The sequence below is a fragment of the Vidua chalybeata genome, chromosome 5 (assembly GCF_026979565.1).
Source record: "Vidua chalybeata isolate OUT-0048 chromosome 5, bVidCha1 merged haplotype, whole genome shotgun sequence".
Lineage (NCBI taxonomy): Eukaryota > Metazoa > Chordata > Aves > Passeriformes > Viduidae > Vidua > Vidua chalybeata.
This window is the reverse complement of record NC_071534.1, coordinates 33,271,901-33,291,550: the sequence shown is the minus strand read 5'-3', so window position 1 is coordinate 33,291,550 and position 19,650 is coordinate 33,271,901. Positions and strand designations below refer to the sequence as shown.

Below are 19,650 nucleotides of genomic sequence, written 5' to 3'. Positions count from 1 at the left end.
AGCACTAGGATAATCAAATCCATGTGCATTCTAGAGTTTGAGGATTTAAATATTTAGAAATCATCAACATAAACTAAAATAGCATCTCCCAAAATCATTTCAAGTTTAGACATAGCTAATAAAAGGTAACTACTGATTTAAGTTTAGAAACAAAAGAAGATTCAAAATGACGGCAACATCTCCCATACATAAGCTATCAGAAGTTATTACACCAGAAGAGGAACAGAACTGGCCAATTTCATACCAACAGAGACACCACATTTCACACATGAGGAGGTTCAACTCGACATACCCACTTAGGAGCATTCCTGCCACTCCGTAAGGCAGCCTATGCAATATGGCACATGAGAAAAAAGTTAAGGTATTCACTAATCAAAATCTACCTAATATCAGATTAACATAAGTAATATATGAGTTGTGAAAAAAGTACTCTACTTGATATTGAAGTTAACCATTAAAATATATTCAGCCATTATAGTGAAAGGCTGTGAAGACTCAGAACATTCATTTAGTTGGAATGAATTTCCTATGAATTAACAACATAAAATGAAAATGAATTTTAAGCTGTTCCTGATTTTATGCTTTATGTATGCAACTAATAGGTATTCTGAAAAACATCTTTTACTTGTCAAAATTTCTATTAAAATGTCTTGCATTGCTGTAACTCTTCAACAATACACATAAATTTTTGTCTATACAAAGGACAATTCTAGAGTTGGCATTAATTTAATAAGGAAAAGGTTTTCACTCCATATGTGTTTATTTTGACAGACATAAGATATACTAAGCTCTAGTGGTTAATATTATCCTTTATGGCAAAAAGATGCTACATATCTCACAGATACAGTAAAGTAAAGGATGAAAAGCCTTTTGAGATCATGTTTTGAGGAAAAAAATGTCTTGAACAGCATTGCTGTTTAACAAAGATATATTTTAAAATATATTTTTAATATATTTAATATATTAAAATATATTAAATTTAAATAAAATATTAATAATATATATTTATATATTATATAATTTATATTATATTTATAATATAAATTTAAATATATTTTTAAATACTAGATTAATTTCAATTTCACCAGAACTGTCAGTGCATAAGAGACCACCAGCCCACAAGTAAGCAGTTAAACTGCACTCCAAGAGAAAGCAGTTAAAAAAAAAAAACAAACATGTTCAGGTGGTTTATCTTAGCCAGTAGGATGAAGCTGAGACTAAGTCTATTTATTTAAGACAAAAGCTAGTGATGATCTCAAAAGGGTTTGGTTTGCTGCTTCTCCTCAAGCTGCAGAAAGCAGCTTTTATCTGAACTAAATAGGTGTTCAACAGAACTTTCGTGGGTATTCCTAGTCCCATTCTGTTATAGTTAAGTTTTTAAATAGTTAACAGAATATGGTAATATATGTTAAAGATTATTCAAAAAAATTTCAAGTTTTATTCTGAGCACAGTAGACCTCCATGCAAATTGCATGATAAAGAGAATGTTGTTCTGATAGCCTCAATGGATTTTGTTTTAGACACTGGCTACTGATAACATGAACCATACAATGATGTTTTGTGTCCTACCTTCTCATCAGTATTTGCTTTTTACATCCTAGTGGTCAGGTACATTTAAGGCTACACAGTATACTTATTGTTAAAACCCCTAGCTTAACTTTGAAAATGTGATTTGTAATGAACAGTTTCCATGTGTTCCCCAGAGACGCAGGCAGGGCCTTCTTAGTTCCCATGGCAACACCAAAAAAGCTACTAACTCTAGCTAAGTACTGATATTGAACAACTATCTTATGCAGCTTGCTGGCTGGAGAATTCTATAAATAATGAGACTGAGAATATGCAAGTTACGAAGAAATAGACAGGAAGACAAAGAGAATAGAGAGGGGGAGACTAGAAAAATAAAGGAATGGGACCCCCTTGATTGCCTGCCCCCTTCTGCTCCTGTTACTTCTCCAACAGTTTCCCCAGCTGGTCCTTCAGCCCCTCCTATTGAGTCCCTGATTCCTTTCCCCCGTTTTCCCACCTCTGTTCCATCGTCCCTTCCCCTAGTTTCCTCAACCATCTCCCCAGTTCCCTCTTCCCCTTCTCCAGCTGGAGTTTCCTTGCCTCCTCCCACTTGGGAGCTGAGGCCACCCTTGCCCAGTGTTGGTTCACCACCTGGAATGCCCCCTGGCCTCCAGTGTCTGTCTCCACTATTTCCCTGCCTGGTGTCTTAGAAAAAGGGACTTATTGTGGCACCCAATCCAAAGCACCAAGGGTGGAGGGGCTCTTTCCCCTTAGAGGGGTTCCTATGGGTAGAGCAGCTGGGGGAGTTAGGTTTGTGGATGCACCTTTGGCAGCTTCCGAAGTCCGGGGATTTGGGAAAGAGCTAAGAAATTTAGTGGAAGACCCCGTTGGAATATCTAGCCAGTTGAAACAATTTCTAGGGCTAAGTATTTGTACCTGGGGAGAGCTGAGCTATTCTAAGCATTCTCTTCTCTCCGAGAGAGGTCCAGATGATCCGAGCAGCAGGGGTGAAGATATGGGAAAGAGAGGGTGGACTGGGGACCCCAGGGAACCAGGGGATGCCCTTGGTGGACCCCAACCGGAGTCCCAGCCAGGAAGAAGGAAGGCAAAACATGAGAGACTATAGGTCCCTCATGATAAGAAGGATCAAAGAGTATCCCTAGGGGAAGCAACACGAAATTGGCCTTTGATGGTACTCAGGAGAAGGATGAGACCCCGGCAATTTGGCTTAACCGACTAAAATGAAATTTCCAGTTATATTCAAATATAGACCCAGATCGCCCAGAGGGTCAAGTCCTCTTAAAGGTCTAGTTTGTCACCAAATCCTGCCCTGATATTAGACAAAAACTAGAAAAGATAGAGGATTGGCAAGAAAAGAACATGAATGAGTTGCTCAAAGAAGCCCTAAGAGTGTATTTAAGTGGGGAAGACAAAAAAGTCAATAGCCTACCTCTCAAAACTACTAGACCCAGTAGACCAGAGGATGACCAACTTGCCTGCAAGTAATTGCAGCAGCAGCTATTCTGATAAAAGAAGCCCGAAAGTTGACCCTGCAAGGGAAAATTAAAGTACAAACATTTACTAGTGATCATAGATCACCTCACTCACTGGGTGGAGGCTTTCCCAACCAAAAAGGAAACTGTGCAGGAAGTTGCAAGAATGTTCTTAGAAACCATCATACCTTAATACGGGCTAGTCAGTACCATTGACTTGGTCCAAGGTCCATATTTTTTCGCTCAAACTTTATATCAAGTAACAAAAGCCCTGGGGATAAAGTGGAGATTGTACACCCCATGGCATCCTCAAAGCTCTGGAAGAGTGGAAAGGATGAATAGAACTCTTAAAAATGTGATAACCAAATTAATTGAAGAGACAAAGATGAATTGGCTGAGGTGTTTACCTCTCGCTCTCTTGCGCATCAGAACAAGACCTTGGTCCGATATAGGGGTCTCTCCCTATGAAATTATGTTTGGACTCCCTTTTTTAATCACCCCTTTCAGTACAGCAGATTATCTGGAAGGGGAGGCAGCAACTCAGAAATATTTAGAGGTCACAGGAAAATCCCTAGAAGGCCTCAGAAAGAAGGGGTATCTCCCCCAAACTTCCCCTCTGGACACCAATGCCCACAACATCAGTCCCGGGGATTAGGTGTTGATAAAGTCCTGGAACACTACCACTCCATTAACCCCCAAATTCGAAGGACTTTCCAGGTGCTACTCACCACACACACTGCGCTGCAAACCCAAGAAAAAGGCTGGACCCAGGTCACCAGAGTCAGAGGACCAGTGCCACCCCCGGACGTCAGATCAGATCCAACAGTGTCACCTGCCTCCTCTTGTGCATGGACAGTAATTAAGAAACCAGAGGACTTAAAATTAACTTTAAAGAAGACTTGCTAGAGACTGATATACAGTAAGGTGCTAATAACTGTTTCTGAGTTAAAGTACCATAATAAAGGTTTAAGTACTTGGTAATTGTTTAATAAGAATAAGAGTTAAGTGAAAAAAATTTAATTAGAATATTATTAAGTCTTACTTAGTTTCTAAAGAACAGGCGAATTGCCATCAGACATAAGTAAAAGCGTACAAATGCCAAAAGAAGTTAGCCCTCAAAAGCCAAAGAGTGTAAGTTGATGCGGGCTTAAGCCCAATCAAAGAAATAGGGGAGGGATTTGTAATGAACAGTTTCCAGGTATTCCTCAGAGACGTGGGCAGGGCCTTCTTCATTCCCATGGCAACACCAAAAAAGCTACTATCTCTAGCTAAGTACCGATATTGAAATGTTAATTAGCTGATTGCTCTGTTTGTTTTCTCTAAACTACCTGGAGATAACTGGCCTCCCACCCCCCCACGCTGCTATTCTGGGACTAACATGCAAATAAAAAAACCCCTTGGGATCATGGGAGTAATTTTAGGAGCTAAAGACACCCCTAAATCAAAAAACTAAACACAGTAAAGGGGTCTAGACAAATGCCCTAGCTGAGGAAGATGGAAACACATCCCCTGATTGACTTTTACCCGTTACCATCACCTTAAAAAGAATAGACTAGGTTAGGCTGTGAGAAGCAGGGAGACAGAAAGAGAGAGCCCTGGTGCTGTCACCAGGGAAGGAGCGGGGATAGCTGTTCTGTACTTCAGCAACAGACTATGAACGCCATGCCTCCTCATCCTCTGGCCACCGGTGTGCTACAAGGAGAGAAGAAGGGACAGCTGCTGCTCTGGACTTCAGTAACAGACTCTGCACGCCTCCTTCCTTTCAGCCACCTGAGAAAGCTACAACCGCAGGGGCGAGCTCTGTGTCAAGCCCCCTGCCCGGCTGTTCTTTTTAATAAAGAGCTGAACATTAATAAAGGCATTAGCCCTGTTCATTTCAAGATTTATATTGTATAGTCCTCCCTTGTTTTTCAAAAGTACCATTAACACTTCTGCCTGTAGGTCTTAAACTAGGATTCAGTAACTACCAGTCCAGCAGTATTATTCTGTTCAGATTCTTTTAAAAAAACTCCTGTCCTTAAGGTTGTAAGTAATGTTATGTACTGAACAAAAAAATCATAGTTAATAAAAAGCTAATGATCCCAACTCACATTGAATCAGTTTTGAAGCACAAAACCACACATATACACATATTTCTCTACAGTCCTACAGGGTGGAGCGCTTGTTGCTAATTTGCAAGGATTAATCTCTATAATACTTTCAGAGTCTCACAGAATAAACTTTCAGTGGAATCTATAGAGTATGTTGTTGCTGTTTATGTTTTCTTATTTCTTGGTATTGTTTCAGCTGAAATTAAAATAGACATTTTGGCATATGCTTGGGCATCCAGATGCGTGACAGGTGGTGGAAAGGATAACAAATGTCACCTGGTGACTTACAGTTCGAGTTCTGAACTACAGTAAGGCAAACCAGTCTGGTAACATGCATTTGCTACTTTCCTTGTGTTATATATGTATAATACATGCAGTTGGGGTTGTATGTAATAGGTTGTAGTTATAGATGTTATACACTGTAGCCACAAAATGTTTTAGAGTTACTGGGAAAACCAAGGCAAAAGGAAATCCACAGATTAAGTTGCTGGGCACCTAATTAGCATTTAAAAAGCCTTAGCCAGCAGAAAACAATGACCACAAAAAGCTGGCTATTAGGTTACACCCAAGCAAATCACAGGCAAGTGGTGTAGAGGCTGAGGCCAGGACCCAGACTGAACACCAAGAGGGAAGACAAGGAGGGGGACATCTGGACTCATCACTAACTGATGATCTGCTGCTCAGAAGACATTAGCAGCCAAAATGCCTTCTCTGTGAGAGAAGACTGCATGAATATGCAGCTTGCCACATTGACTTCTAGCCAAAGGCAGAATAAAAAGTATAAAAACCCTCTGCAGAAATACAGTAGGGTGCAAAAACTCAAAGGAGGCACTGACTCTTTTGCACCCAGAGCTGCTCTGTAGACTGTGGGCTGACGCAACTGAGCTGTGGTTGGGGGAAATTTGAACTTTAAATTGTTACGTGATCGCAAAACAAATTTATGCTATTAATTAATTTAGATTGGCTTGTCTCTATTTACAACACCTTGCAAATAAAAAAATATATGTTTAGCAAATTGCACATCTTTGTTGTGCCAAGGTCAGCCTGCTTCCAGTACAATCTCTAATGCTTTGATCAATATAAACTCAAATAACAAAGGAATGAAGTTTGCTGAGCAGTATGGAGTTTATTCTTAGGGTGATTTTGTCTGGTCATCAGTGTAAGTTTTCCCTGCTTTTAATCAAATCATTACTCAAAATTCTGCTCCCAGAGAGTCCCATACCTAATATATAATGTTGTTTCTGCCTCCAAATATCTTCAGTTTATATTCATAACATCTATTAGCATCTACTTTAGCTGGGTTACCTGTGTCCACTGTTTTAGACTTTGTTACTTTGGGGGCCAACATTGTCCTTTCAAGCCTATTAATTATTCAGTTGTTGCTGCTGCTCTCTGAAATTTCTCTGTGCTTTTGACATACCCAGAGTGCAAGCACTTACAACAAGCAGTCACCTCTCCATATGTCTGGAACTCAAGTGGCCAACTTCATCTGAAGTACTAGAGACTGCTCATTCATCAAGAATTTGCAATTCTCTGAGTTGAATGATGACAGAAAGAGGGCTTTACTCCTTGTGTTTATATCATAAGCCTTTTACAGGGAAAGTTTCAAAGTAAATGCAGTTTTCCCCAGAGCTTTACAAGTTATTATTTCTGTCACATCTGTTTTCATAAATTAATAACTAGGATAACACCTCACAAGTTCCAAATAATACTTCCAAAACTATACATAAAACTTATTTTTAAAATAAGCTATTTATCCAAGATATCCCTATGACCAATGCTCCAGGAAACATTTTTTCCCACACAGATTCTATGCTACGCAAAATATATTTTTGTTTTAACATAACACCCAGTTATGTAATAAATGACATGTGATTGATAATGACCTCTGCTCATGCAATTCCCTCATATATATATATACAGGGATCAAGGGAATACTGTCATCTGGAATTACTGTTTGCAGCAATCTTGCATGGTCAGTGACCACAACAGTCAGTCATACTCCCGGAGCCCTGAAGGTAATATCTGTTGCATAACTAATAGGAGTTGACAGGCACAACTGCACTCTTAAAGCTCATATAGAAATTGTATGGCAGTAAAGCTAATTAAGAACTAAAGTGAATTAAAACTCTATGAAAATTATTCAGTTGATAGCACTGGCTTTATCCTATACCATGACATCAAGATGTTTGCAATTTTTTCAAGATAAATAATCTGAGAATTAATATTGTTTTCCTTATCTGAATAAACATAATCTCAGAGCCTGTCTTAACTGCTGATTGTATTTTTCTCTTAACACTTGGCCTATGAAATTAAGCCTTGGAAACCAATTCAACGGAAATTTGTAGCCACTAAAAGGACCACTAGGAGTTACCAAGAAACAAAACTCAAGGACTTCCCTGGTGAAGCAGCTGAAGTACAGTTGGAGCAGAGGCTGGAGGGTGCCTGAGAGAGTGGGATGCCATCAGACAGGAATGCTGGCAGCAGGATTGGGCAGGGGAAGCATCCTACAACTCTCTTACCATTAAATTTCTGCCTCTAGGGTCTGGCTCAAGAAATCCTGCTTTCACTGTTTATTATTCCCAGGAAAAGCCTGCAAGGTTTATTTTTTATGACCAAATACACATAAACATACATAACTAGTCTCCAAGTTGAGGGTATGCTACAAAAATTATGACATCTCATATCTCTGATGCTCAACTGTTCAGAATATGATCCAGTCCAAATTGAGCTGAAATGAAAACACAGTCTCTCATTATCCCCACAAAAAATACTGAAATAAAGTCGAAATTTTGTGACAGTAATAACAAAAACTAAATTAAAAACACATAAAATTCAGTTTTGGAGACACTGAGGAGATTCAGCTTAAAATCTCCTCCTCTGGATTTTTCATCATTGAATCACAGCTCATTTCAGGAATGAGTGAGTGAACTAATATCTGCATAGAAAAAGAATGGTAGGGGTTTATAATTTCTGTCAAGCTATGTCAATCAATTTGCTTTCCTAAAAATTAAGATGCAATTCATTTAACACGGGAAATCACTATCTACTACAATTCTCTCAGAATTTTAACCTTTTATATATTAAGTTTTCATCCAATCCATTGGGGGGGGGAGGAAAAAAGATATTTATTTTCTTATTATTTTGTCACTGGATATGTTTCTTGGAAATTCTCCATGCCTTTTAAATGACCAAGGATTTATTTTAGCAATTTTGGCAGAACACAGATTTCATCCTTGCTGACTCTTATTAACAGAACAAAGTACCAAAAAAAAAAAAAAAAATCTGAACATAATTCACTATTTATCTTCTTGCTACAGAGATCATAACAAATATACATTGATTCTCAAATAGGTTGAATGAAAGATTTTCCCCATCCCTGATAATGTTCAAGGCCAGACTGGATGGGGCTCACAGAAACCTGGTCTAGTGAAAGATGCCCTGCCCATGGTAGGGGGGTTGGAACTGTAATGAATAAAGTTCCTGATACTCCCAGGCAGGGCCTTCCTTCCTAGTTCCCATGGCAACACTGAAACAACTACTAACTCTAGCTGAGTACTGATATTGAAATGTTGATTAGCTAATTGCTGTTTGTTTTCTCTAAACTACCTGGAGATAACCAGCCTCCCACCCCCTCCACACTGCCATTCTGGGACTAAAATGCAAATAAAAAAACCCCTTGGGATCATGGGAGTATTTTTAGGGGATAAAGACATCCCTAAATCAAAAAACTAAACACAGTAGAGGGGTCTAGACAAATGCCCTAGCTGAGGAAGAGGGAAACACATCCCCGATTGACTTTTACCAGTCACCATCACCTAAAAAAGTCTAGACTAGATTAGGCTGTGGGAAGTGGAGATGGAAAGACAGAGGACCCTGGTGTTGTCACCAGGAAAGGAGCGGGGACAGCTGTTGTTCTGGCATTCAGCAACAGACTCTGCATGCCAAGCCTCCTCACCCTCTGGCCATAAGGAAAGAAGAAGGGACGGTTGCTGCTCTGGACTTCAGTGACAGACTTTGCACACCTCCTTCCTTTCAGCCACCTGAGAAAGCTACAACCGCAGGGGCGAGCTCTGTGTCAAGCCCCCTGCCCGGCTGATCTTTTCAATAAACAGCTGAACATTAATAAAGGCATTAGCCCTGTTAATTTCAGGAACTAAACAATCTTTAAGGTCCCTTCCAATTCAGATCATTCAATAATTCCATGATTCTGTGATTTAAACACATGGGTTGGTGTCAATTGTCTAAAATGTTCATTGTTATATTACTACTCAAAATGAGAATTCATTTGCACATAAATTTTAGGTTGGACATGTATCCTGAAATACTATAACAAGACCTGGGTAAAAAAACGGAAATCTGTTTAGATCTCAGGACTAAAATTTTGATCTGTTTATACATAAAAGCAAAACTTTCAAAACTGTAGAGTTGTCTCTGAATTAGTCTCTTAAAAATATCAGAGTAGTTTGCACTATGATGTTTGTGTAGAGTGTTGTCTGTACTACTGCACAAATAAATGTAAGCAAAACCGATTTAGTCTCTGTTTTTCATATTTTTTAGGCACTGGAATTTTTTTTTTTTTTACCACCCCTTCAAAAAAATTGGCTGCCATATGATGTGGGATGGCCACATCATGTTGAACTCCTTTGGCTTTAATATGAACTGAGTGTTACTGTGACTCAGACCACACTTACACAGATAAGGAGTAAATTCTTCTTTACAGACAGTGGCTCTTACAGATACATTAATTGTGTTTCAAACTATCAAGGATTTACAAGCACTGGTTTGGGTTGCTTAGTGGTCTGTAAGACATCTAAAATGTGTGAAGTAGGCTTAAGCATCACAACCTGAGAGTTCCATTAATTGACAAAGGAAGACAAAGAGTTGCACCTGGGCAGGTATAGACTGGATTTTAAGAAAAAAGTTAAGAAGTGAAGTGGTAGAATCAACATCAAAAAACAGGTGAATGTGGCACTTAGGGACATGATTTAGTGGTGGACCTGTCAGTGCTGGGTTAACAATTAGACTCAATGATTTTATTCCAACCACTATTTGATTATTCTAAGATGACAACAAGATTTCTGTTATATAAGAGAGAGAACTGAGTGTCCTGTTTTCAGCTAGGGCAGAGTAAATTTCTTTCCAGCAGCTGTTACAGTGCTATGTTTAGGATTTGGAATGAGAATAGTGTTGATAACATGCTGATGATTTGATTTTTGGCTAAGTTGTGTTAATCCTAAGTCAAGGACCCATATTTTTCCTTTTCTCATGCTCTGCCACTGAGGAGGTATACCAAAGAAGCTGGGGAGGAGCACAGCTGGGACAGGTGACCTAGACTGACCAAAGAGACACCACAGAATGTCATGCCTAGTATATCATCTGGGGGGAGCTGCTGAAAGGGTGGCTGATCTGGGTTCAGGAAGGGGAGTCTGGCATTGGTCAGCAGCTGCATTGTACATCACTTGTTTTTTTCACATTCTTATTCACCATTAGTATTGTATTTTACTTTATTTTCACTTATTAAACTGTTCTTGTTCAATGTTGCATCCCAGACTTTGGGTTTAGATCAGGGTTCTGATGTATCTTAGCAAATTCTGTGTACTCCTATGTATCCCCGGGTTTCCCCCCCCTGCAGTACCCGGTTCCCGAGTTGCCTTACCATGCAGCCCAGATCACATCCCCTGCTGAGGGTCCTTCCCTGCCGTTACCCCTCCCCTGCGGCCGGGGCTGCCCCGAACCCCCGGCGCTGCCCCTGCCACCTCCCCATTGGCTCCTGCCTTCCACACCACACCCCCGCAGTCCTGGGACTGCCCCGGGCCCTGGTGCCACCCCTGCTGTGCCCCTATTGGCTCTCCCGGGCCACACCACGTCCCAGGACTGCCCTGGGTCCCAGTGCCATCCCCTACTATGTTCCTATTGGCTTCCCCAGACCACATGACACCCCCCACTCCATCCTCCATAAAACTCCCATGAGGCTGGGGCCAGATGGCCATATTTTCCAACACAGGGATTGGGGGCACATCAATAAAATGCTCTCGTCTCCTGCTGCGGGGAATTTGGTCCTTCCTTCACCCCCTTTATCGAGGTTCCTCGCGCGCAGTGGTAGAAGTGGTCGACCCACCTTCCCGGAGCGCATGGCGCCTGGTGCAGTGGCAGGACCGGGACTGGAGGAGCCACGGTGCCCCGCTGGACATGGTGGCTGCTCTGGACCCGGGAGAAACACCAGAATGCCGCAGTTCAACAAACAAATTTTACTTCAATTCTCCTCCCCATTCCACCAGGGTGGAGGGGTGACAGAGGGGAGGTTGAGTGAGTGGCTCTGTGGTGTTTCATCTCCAGCCAGGCACAAAACCATGACATTCAGTAACACTGTGGACTTGAGACCCCATTTTTAATTTTTTTCTTTTAGAAATGTGGGCAGTGACTGGAGCTTTGAAATGTTTAGCCTTTTACCCACACAGAAGCACATAGTCAATGCTCTTGGAAGAAAGAAAAACATTTCAGAGGCTCAGAGCCCATGTAAACATCTATAAAAATTAATAACTCCAATATATTCACTGAACACAAAATTGGACAAATGCAGAGCTGTTACATAGCTTTCCATCAAGAAGAATTCCTTCCTTAAATAGTCAGTTGAATCTACATCAGATTTTGAACTAAGTCTTGCAAATATTTACTTATTCAGCCATCCCCTTCTGAGTAGAAGAAATCATCTCAAACTTGTAGTCTGTGCATGGCCTGCTACTGTGACTAAGTAATTTACTATGATGACTGTGTTCCCAGAGTAAGAGAGATATAAATGTGTTTTTGAGCAAACAAAAAAAACCCACTCAGATACCATTTCAGAACCTGAAAAAAAAAATACACACAAAAAGCCCCAAAAACTTGCTTCTAGATAAGAACCCAAAATAATAATAGAGAAGGAGGATTGTGCTAGATAAAATTTATGTACCTGATTAAGATAATTCAAACTTATTGAATGGATAGGGGTATAAATATTTTGGTGTAGGTTTGTGACCTATGCAACCTGAATTTTATAGAAATATCACCTAAATTCACAAGCTGCATCATGTTCCTTTCATGATTTTTTTAGAACAAGAGTACCACAGTATTCAAAATTATATCTCAAATTTCAGTCAGAAAGAAGCTTTACATACATCTGTTTACATGTTAGTTGATGTGACAGCCATTCTAGATGATGGGAAATTCAAAGGTAATGGGAAGAACAAACCACTGTCAGGACTTATGATGTAATCTGCCTAAGTTTTGCTAGTACACCATAAAAAAAGATTAATTCCACCAGATTTTTGAAGTCAAAGAGAACCTCCACAACAACATGAGTATTATGGCAATGGCTCAGTTTCTGGCAATGATTTTCCCACACAGGGTTACTTCAGGAAGAAATTTGACACCAGAGACAGAATATATGAGAACAAATAGGCCATGGTAGTTTTCACTTGAATCTATGACAATAATAATATGAATATAATTCATATGGTTTTAGCAATATAACCAGAAAGAGTGATCCATGTATAACTCTATAATCAGTACCACACAGCCAAACACAAACCAAAACCACAAACCTCTTTTCCATTTTTTCCCAAAATGTGCCCAGTTAGCATTCCTGGCTTCTTCACAGGTAAATAATTTTTAATGGAAAACTGATAAATAAAGTATGCAATCTGTTGGCTTTTTAATATTTTCCCACTTCCTCTATTTAAATAATTTAGATTTGGTGCTCTGTATTATCTGTTGTGTACTGATCTCTGAAATTTATGCTTTCTGAAGAATAATATCCACCCAGCAGGTATTGGTCTGTTAAAACACTTGCAGTAACAATAAAACAAAAGAAAAAGAGGAAAAAAAAGGCATAATAGAATTAACAACATATTTTTCTTCTTTTTTAATCTAGAATTTCCTGTGTTCTGTGAGATTCTTCAGATTATAAGATATGTAAGTTGAAAAAAGCTTAAGAAACTGTTTCAAGCACAAGACAGTAGATGACAAAAATTCACGTTATGTATTTGCAATCCTTAGTATCAGGTTAAAGCCTGATAAAAGTTTGAGGCTTCAAAGGACTTGATGGCCTCCACCCCACAAAAAAAGCAGATACATGAATAATTATAAAACTATAGCTTTTTAATATTTTATTATAATGTAGCCAATCCAATTATACCATTCTCCCATATTTATGAACAACAATGAACTTAAAGACTTTCTTCTTTCCCCATAAAAAAGGCAGATTGAAAATTTAAAGGTCTCTTGTCTTGCAAATAATATAAAGTAGATTGGTTTGGTTTGGAACAGATATCACAGTGAATGACACACACATCCTGTTACATTCAAATAATACTAATTGTATCTTTAGTTCTTTGCTCCTGACTGATGAGAACACTGAGGCACAAAGGGTCTATAAGCAAGTTAAACATCTGTCAGACTAGTACTGAAAAGGGATGGGATAAAGCATCACTCATATAGACATCTGTAAACATAATAAAGCTGAATTTGTAATTCAGGTGTGTGACTTCTAAAAAGCTCATCATCTTATATACAGTGTAGGATGAAACTGCAGACTGGCTTACAATGTGTATTCAGAATGTTTTACTATACACACTGGACTGGTGTTTGTGGAAGTATTACTCATGTGCAACATTATGGCAGCACACTTTCCAGAAGTGGGATGAAAGTGTCGTTAGTTGTGACTGTAGGGATTTTTTCCTTAAATCCTACTACTGTAATACGGAAGTGAGTCAGCTATATAATAAGGGGAATTACACCATCAAAGTTTTTTCCTTTAATAATTAATGCCTTTGCTTTACAGATATTCATACTTATTTTTTCTAAAAGTAAATAATTTGCAGATATAGCTGTGTTGCAGACTACAGCATATCATCATTTTCAAGTGATGTCTTTTAGCATAAAAGATATTTACACCAATATGCCTTTATTGATTAAATATTATACTACATAAAAAGCTGATGATAATTTACTCTTCCACAGCTGGAAAATTTTTTATCTGTCAATAAATAAAAAGAGCAAAATATGGTCTAAAATGACAGACTATGAGTAATTTCAAAAATAATTTTATGGAAAAGGGGATTGATTTTATTCCAATTAATCAATTATATATTTTTCCAGATATTTAATTACTAAAAATGTGAAACAGTCACAGAGCACTAGCATAAGCACACAATAAATTGCTGTATTGAAATACAAGACTACAACCTCCCACTGCCAGCACAGTCTGATTTTATGCTTACCATCCTTTTTTTTTTTTTTTTTTTTTTTTAATACTCAAATTTAAAATAAACACAACGTTATAAAAAGAACAAGCCTGGACAATATGCAAATTATTGAAGTGCTTTACAGACTGTACAATGGCTTCAGCACATCAATGCACACATACAGCTCTCATTATAAGGCATATTGAGGTCAGTACATGGCCCTAAGAAATAACTTAAAATAAATCCTGATAGAGGATATATGAAGGGTGACTGTAAGAAACAACACATACTTACCAGTAAACAGAATATATAATCTATTATGATATTGGATAAGAAATGTGCAGCTTTTTTTGGTGCCAATTCCATATTCCTAGTCTACTTGTTTTTTTAGCGTCCCTGACTCAATTTCCAAACTTTACTTTCCTAGCTTCAATTTGCTTCTCCCCAGAGCAACTTGTTGTTTTCTTCCAGGCAAACTTGACAAAATACAGCAGGACCTTTTCTTCTCTCTCATTTTGTGTAACTGTCCTGACACTTGTCTTATTCACTGCTTTCTCAGCATTGTCTCTGGGTAAATTTTATCCATGATCACACATTCAGTTATTATTAATAGGTCATCAAGTCCCCTGTTCTGATTCAGAACCCAACCTTCCTTACACAGTAAAATCATACTTCTTACCCTTTCAGAATTGATACCAATAGCTAACATTAAATAATTTGACACTTTAAATTTATTTAATTTTTCTTCCAGAAGTTTGCCGTTTTCCAGTTTCCAATCTTTTCATTAATTTACTAAGTGTAAAACTGCAGAAAAAGGGGATGAAGAAAGTTCAAACATGCTTAATTCTATTATTTTTAATAACTTCCAAACTTCAGAGTATTAATCATACTAGATTCTAATTTTCTAAAATTCCTAGTTTTACCCTTCATCTGCTTTTACCAGTTTCATTTGGACTTGGGTTCTGAGTTAAAACAGATGTAAATGTGTGAGAAAAGAAAAATGAGGAAAGATTACCAGTTGACTGCCCAGACTCATGACAGACTTTCCAGCTACAGTCTATGTAATTTGTGACAAATTCTTGTTCTTTTAAACAGCCAGGCAGGTAATTCACATATTGATTAACTGGATCTGATAGCAAAAAATACATACTGAAAAACTGCATATTCTCAAATATATCTATCAATCAAAATTGATTAATTTCCAAGATAAATACTGACGTTTACCCAATATTTTAAAATCAATTAAATTGAAGTGGTTAGTTCTCTATCTATCTTGATCTGCTCTAAGAGAAATATCAATTTCTGAACAAATTGATATTTCTGAACAAATGAAATATCAATTTATGAACAAATCAAAATGCATTATGAAATTGGAGGATGAAATTTAAAGAAGAAAATTATTTCAAAGATTAAAGATCCTAATACAGTTTCAGTAACAATATTTTTGAGGAAAAAAGGTCAAAAATACTTCCGAAACTAAATTAAAAAATGCAAACCTCCTTTTGCATGACTGCAAGAAGAATTAGACCAGTGTAAACTTAAGCTAATAACATTCAATGAATCTTCTAATTACTTTGCTCTATCAAAATAGTGGGTCAAAAAGACCAGGGCTAAATTTTCATCTGATGAAAATGAGCAAAATACATTGAAATCAATACTCAATTACTTACATAATTCACCAGAAAAAATAGACCTACTTCTCTCTTTCGAAATCCAGTAAGACTTTTTGGCAATGTGCACAGGCTATTTTTATTTCTTTGATAATTTTGCAAAGTGGAAACAGTTATGCTTCTATGCTTATAATCTTACCAAATTTTTGCTTCCCTTCCCTCTCTCCCTAGCAGAGATCATGCCCCTCAAGGGGAGGCACAGAATGATCTAATGACAAGAAGACAACAAGGACTTATATGAGAGGAAACCAGCCTCCCAGCACATGCTCTGCCATCTAAAACTAAGCTGACATCCATACTTTGAAATATCTTAACTGATTCAGTACTTCAAAATTGATCTATCTTTTCCTCACGTGCAGTATTAGCTGAATCCATAAACTATGGCAAAATTTAAAAATTGGTTTTGATTCTCACCTGGAGAATGTGGTCATGGAGAGGACAGAAGAAATGAAATAAGGCTATTTCTTTAAAGATATTTTTCAAATTAGTATTTAAAAATGAAAACACTAATTACTTTATGTAATATTTCTTATGATTTCTTACTATCCAGTTTTCAGAATTATATTAAAACTACTCAGAAACCAGAAATTTAAACAGAGGCAGACTAATCCTGAGAAGTTTTTAAGCTAAGATCAGAAAAGGATTATTTTCCCATTTGAATAAAATCTGCAGTATGTCCAATTGCAAAAATAATAAAGCCAAGAAATAGCTGAATATGAATCAAAATGAAGAAGTCATGGTAGCAAAATTTATGCATTATTTGTCTCAGGAATAATCTATTCATATAGAAAAGTATATATTTAAGAGAAAGCAAGTTTAGCAGATCAGAGGATGCCTTGCTGGAAGTATCTTCACCATCTTTCTTTCTGCTTGCTTGTCCCAAAACTGTTGCATCCTGGGGCTCGGGTTTAGATTAGGGGTTTTTAATTTATGTTAGATAGCCGAGTTCTGTAATCCCACACACCCCCCGTGTTTTCACCTCCCTGTGGTGGTTTGCTCCTCGCTGCATGCTATTGGAGCGTACCCCAGTCACTCCTGCAGACACTCCCCATCCTGTTCAGAGAGTTCCCCGCCGGTCACCCTGATCCCGCAACCCCACTAGTCCAGGGACCCGGGAACCGCCCCAGTGCTGTCTCGGTTGGTCGCCGTCGTCGACGTCACCGCCATGGCAGCCGCCTCTGTTGGATGGGAGGCTGTGGGTCCTCTCATCCCATCCCCCATAAAATCCTACCCCACCAGAACCCCGGCGCCATTTTCTCCCATGCGAGTGCCAGGAGCGGTCGCGTCTTTCCACCGAACTGCGCCACGAGACCAATAAACTGTTTCTGCCAAGCACAGAGTAAATGGACAAATTCCTTACCTCTTTGCCAGATCCCTAGTGCACGGTTACAGCCGCTGGCCAGCCCATGCACCCAGGACATGGAAGCCGTGTCCGGGAACCCGTGGCAAAAACCCCGACAGCAAGTGGAAGCTACGGCACAGCCGGGTTCCCAAGAGCTGCGTGCGGCCGGGGAGAACAAAGCAAATGCTGCACAAAACATGTTTCTTTTTTTTTCCTTTCTGTTTCACTATTAAATATCTTATTTCAAATCATCTGCCTCTTCACATTTCTCTCTTACCCTATAATTATGCCTTTTCCTATATAAAATACAAGACAAGGAATAGTGAAATAAGAAGCCAGTTGATGCTAGTAATTTGATATTGCTTGGTGTCTAAAACATGTAATCTGGGGAATAGAGCTATCTAGATCAAAAATAAATATTTTATGTAATAAATACAATAATTAGATATAAGGAAGGTCAGACAAAAATAACTGATGGATGATAAACTTTCCTGAAGTTTTTTTGTTTGTTTTGTTTGTTTGTTTGCTTTTGTTTTTTTCTTTTTGGGCTTGTTTTATTTACTTTGATTAAAAGACATCTACAATTTAATCAGAAGAGAGTGTAAAAATTAATTTTATCACTATGTAGGTAACTTTTACTAGGCTTACTACATATGAATGAAATAACAATGGTGCAATTCAAAGGTCAGGAGAAATTCATAATCTACAGAAGGATCATATTCCCATTTCTGTTCTTTTTGCAAACAAACTACTTCACATTGTAGCAGCATGAGAATATAAATGTAGCATTAGAAGGAGAGTTTCTCTAAATTTCTTTTAATAGGTTGTCATTAATGCTCAAAGAAAATAATTATGTTGCATTTTAGACAGACTGTCTAAAGTTCTCATGGTATAGAATTTTCCCAGGCATTTTATTTGGGAAACTGAAATCAAGATTAATCCTTGCCTTAATATTTTATTCCATCATTATTGTATAAAGCATTTGTGCATTTTCAAGCCAGTCACTTCCTTGAGGCATCAAGGAAACTCAGGACACAATCTTTGGTGCAAGATTTTTTCTCTGGTCTGTCACTTGCAATATCAGTACACTTTCCAAATACTTTTAACTCCAGTCTGCTCTAAGCATTAAACAAGTGCTTAAGTAATACTGACCTTTGAAATAATTCCTTTTCTTTCTCGGGGCATGTTTCTCCTTCTAGAAGACAACTATTAGCAATTTAATAAACCAGAACTATTGGCTGGGAAAACAACTACAACAAAATTTCCATCTCACCTCTCAAAATGTAATATATTGCTATATATAATTACAGTACAAGGGATATATTGGAAGAGTGTAAGAGTGTTATTTAAGTACCAGTAGCAGGATTATTGTTGTCTAGAAGCTGAGCTCTTACCAAGTTGAGTGGTTGAACTAGCAATTAGGGCCTTTCCCTTAAAATATTTAATTAAGTGCAATATATATAGCTTGGTGTGACATTGGTTATTTGACTGACTTGGAACTAATCCATAAATGTAAGGAGTTTACAAGTATATTTGATAATACAACCTCTATAAATTCCCAAAGTGGAATGAATTCATTTTCTCATTAACATGTTAGATATGCCTGATATACAGCATCAAATCTGGGCTGAACAGAGAACTAGGAAGTAGAAATGTCCAGACCACATGACAAGTGCCACCTGTTATACCATCATTCAGAGTTTCCTTTGTTGGAACTCAAGATACCTTAGGAGAGGGCACCACTGTCCTGCTTTAGGCCTCTCTGAGACATCTTTCCAATAAAACTTCACATTTCCATGAAAATATCTGCCCTTTCAGTTTGGAGAACTGTGCCATTGAAACTTTCTTCTCTTCCATCTCAGACCTGTTCCTCCCCCACAGCCACCAGCCCCTGTTCCCACTGGTGTCTCTGATCCCCCACCTGCTTTCACATGCCATGCTTAATGAATCATAATTATTTTCCCCTTTCCAGTCTATGGCTGCCCTTTTCAATTTAATTATTTGTTTATTCTGGTCCAGGAACTTTTCCGCTGCGAGTGCTTCCTCCTCTGCCTCCCTATGGTTCCAGCAACAGTATCACAACAGCAAGAAAAGTTCCCAGCTTCACTAAGCAAAAGCTGTACAATAACAAACTTGCACATTTCTAAACACGGAAATAATCTGAATCTGAGCTGATTTATTTTTCACATCTTGGGATGGATGGCATTCTTTTATTCTTTCAAAGGAATTTGTCAACTGCCTTTTGCCAAATGAGTTATTTTCCTGTCATTAAGAGCTGATAGCTCTTCTACATCCCTCTTCTGCAAGAAAAATGCAAATTACAGG

At 38.3% G+C, this 19,650-nt stretch overlaps 1 protein-coding gene across 1 annotated transcript in view; it reads right to left on the bottom strand.

Moving 5' to 3' along the window:
• The window catches only part of PPFIA2 (PTPRF interacting protein alpha 2), a 317,236-nt gene that overhangs the window by 130,297 nt on the left and 167,289 nt on the right, over positions 1-19,650 (bottom strand). The window lies entirely within an intron of this gene.